The 3,168-nt window shown below is 36.5% G+C and overlaps 1 long non-coding RNA gene across 1 annotated transcript; it reads right to left on the bottom strand.

The window, feature by feature from the left end:
* Positions 1-698: 698 nt before the first annotated feature.
* On the bottom strand, positions 699-2,880 carry LOC139706291 (uncharacterized). The gene is made up of 3 exons (XR_011707898.1): positions 2,698-2,880; positions 2,007-2,236; positions 699-1,921 (listed from the first exon to the last, which is right to left on the bottom strand). It is a non-coding gene; the product is annotated as an uncharacterized lncRNA (long non-coding RNA).
* Between the last annotated feature and the right edge of the window lie 288 nt (positions 2,881-3,168).

The following is a 3,168-nucleotide window of genomic DNA, read 5'->3' as shown; positions in this document are numbered from 1 at the left end:
CCATTTATTACAGGACAGGAGCAGTATTTATACATTCCACACAGCTTATCTAATTAGCATAAACTAGATACATCAGTCAACCAATCAGGAATCTCCACACTTAATGGCTCACTTTTGTTACTTCTCAAACCACTCCCTCTGGCATTTTGCCAGGCACCATCCAGACTTGTTTACGAACTCTAACATTCCCCTGGCAAAATGCCAGGTGTTATTTTGACTTGTTTACAGACTCTAACAACAAGTCTTATCCAGTAAGTCTTTGGTTCACTTAGTATTTTAACACATTTGTGTGTATGGGTGTGTATGGGTGTGTGTGTAGGGTATCTCAACCAATCAGTCTGCAGCGATGTCTCAGAGAAGTCTCTCAATCCCCATTTCTTTATTGGTGACCGTGGTGGTGACTGTAAATGGTAGCTGTCATGTAGGATGTAGGTAACTGAAATGAAAACATTGCGTATAATGCCTGGTCCAACAGAAAGTGTTAAAAGAACTTATCTTTATTAGTATTACATACAGAAATGTACCATTAGTTGTATACAAGAGTCTGTGTACAATATTTTAAAATAATTTTGATTTATTTTCTATGTATGTACTTATACTTAAAATATGCTAGGTACTAACTGTTCTAGGAACTATGTAATTATTAGCTCACTAATTTTCATTACAACCTGTGAAACAGGTAGCAGTATTATTGCCATTTTACTTATGTAGACTTTCAACACATGAAGTAGTGGATATCATACATATAACATATGTAAATAAAGATTTTCAGAGGCCTTGCCAATTTTTAGTCATGTAAGGGGATTTGACATTTAAAAGTTTGAGAATCACGATTTTTTAAAAAATTTTGTACTGAGGATTAAATGAAGGGGTGTTTTACCACTGAACTGCATCCCCAGCCCTTTTTAACATTTTTCTAAATTTTGAGACAGGCACTCACTAAGTTTCTGAGGTTATCCTTGAACTTGCAATCCTTCTGCCTCAGCCTCTATAGTTGCCAGGATCATGGACATGTACCCCAGAGCTCCACTGAGAATCACTGGTCTAAACTATGCTTCTGTATCTTATTTTCCCAACTGGATTGGAAAATACTAGAAAGAAAATGTTTAACCAGTACATTAACATTTTTGCTTTCTTACTCTTCTGTTCTCAGTGGCTGTGTTTTCCCCATCACACTGTAGGATGGTTAATGCTTGTCTGTGCCAGTCCCTTCAGGCATGCATCCTTGAAAGGAGAGAAGTCCTTGGTTGATCTTGACTTCTATTCACTCTTGGTATGCTGTGCTTGAACAAGAGTTCACTAAGTATGTGAAATGCTAATGCACAGCAGACCAATGGACACGGTTAAAATAATATTGTCCTAACAAGTCTTGCAATATATATATATGTCCATGTTTTCTGCAAGATAATCATTATATGAAAGTATGCACTTTGATTAAGGTTATTGTTTATATATTATATGTGTATATCTTATATAAATGTTATATATTATATGTGTTATATTTGCATCTTGTGCCATATAATTGACCTCATTTTAGGCCTAGATTGAGAGGGTATAAAAATGTATATTCTCATGATTGACAAATCCTTATCTTTTGAGGGTAGATTTGACTTGGAAAAAAATTGAAGCATAAGGTGGCTAGTGATGATTTTGTTTCCCATGTCACACAGTTCCAATGGCAATTTCAAAATGTTAGGTAACTATACTTTGCAATGTATTGCTCCTTTTGTAATACTTTCTATGTATTTATTAAGTGCTTTACCACTGTGTTATCTGTCATCTTCCCCAGTGCATTTGGAGGGTGGGCCATGGAGTTAAAATGAAGTAGTTTTCTTCTCTGCCCTTCAGGTGCTCATAGGCTGGTGGTGAAAACACTTCCGGTCAAGTTTAATCCTAATTGTTGCCCACCTGCCTGCAAAGACTGAAAATAAAACCCAGAAAGTTTTGCTATTATCTATAACCATGCTTTGTAAAACTAAAGCAAGGGAATAGACCAGCAGACTTACAATTTATTTGGGCTCCTAATAGTCCTCCCTGAGTATTTTTTCTTGAGCCACCCATATTCTCGGTCTCATGGCAGATTGCAGCACCATCCCAAGGGAGGTAGCTGTTATTAGCCTCCTCCCATGATGAGTTAGGAAAAGCAGGTTTTAATCACTCAAAGTTGAGGCTCTCGCAGAATCTATTAATGTCAGTTAACTACCTTCAAAGGCCGACAGGATCCTGCTCTGGCATGCTGGAAAGAAGAAAGTGAAAGAAAAGCCAGCATCAGCCCTGTTCCTTCCACCTGTCCCAACCACTCTCACTATCCTTTGAGTGTATCTTGCTGTTGGTTTTCTCTCCCCAGCTCCTTTACAGCCTTTTGGCATTTGTAACTCTACTGGACAAAACATTATTAATTTAGTAATTGTCTAAAAGTAAACATCAAATTTTACATATTGTGAGCCCAATCAAAACTAGATCTTAAAATCAAGGCTAGCTTCACCTCCAGCTGTACTTATTGTCCAACATGGTAATCACTAGCCACACGTGGTCACTGGACACTTGGGATATGGCCATTTGGAAGTGAAATATTCTCCAAGTATAAGATATACATCAGATTTTGAAGATTTATAATTTTAAAATGCATGATTATGTTGAAGTGGTGATATTTTGATATGGTGAGTTAATAAAATCTATTATTTAAGTCAACGTTACCTTTTCTGTTTCTTTTTTTCTTTTCTTGAAATGGGGTCTTGCTAGGTTACCTAAGCTGGCCTTGAACTTGTGATCCTTCTGCTTCAGCTGCCTTAGTAGCCAAGATTAGAAATCTTCACCAGTACATCCAGCTTTTAAAAATTTTTTTCACTATGACTATTACAAAAATAAAAAAAAAAAATGTAAGTAACTCACATTCTGCTTTATTTTCTAACACTGCCTTAGCGCATCAGATGACCCACAAGCTGGCTTTTTGATAGTTGTTTAATATAACTAGAAGAATACAATATATTTTCCCCTTATTATTAAGTTTCTGTATAACTTTTCTCAACACAAATTACAAGGGATCTGGAGAAGGGTTCTATATTTCTCTGCCTTCTCACTTCTACCACTCAGCCTTGAAATCAGGACAAGATTTTAGGTGGTCGGCTACTCTAATGGTAGTAACATTTTGCTGAGTTTAAGATGAGG

The sequence above is a fragment of the Marmota flaviventris genome, chromosome 6 (assembly GCF_047511675.1).
Source record: "Marmota flaviventris isolate mMarFla1 chromosome 6, mMarFla1.hap1, whole genome shotgun sequence".
NCBI lineage: Eukaryota > Metazoa > Chordata > Mammalia > Rodentia > Sciuridae > Marmota > Marmota flaviventris.
The sequence above is the reverse complement of the archived record's forward strand: the minus strand, read 5'-3'. Positions and strand labels throughout refer to the sequence as shown.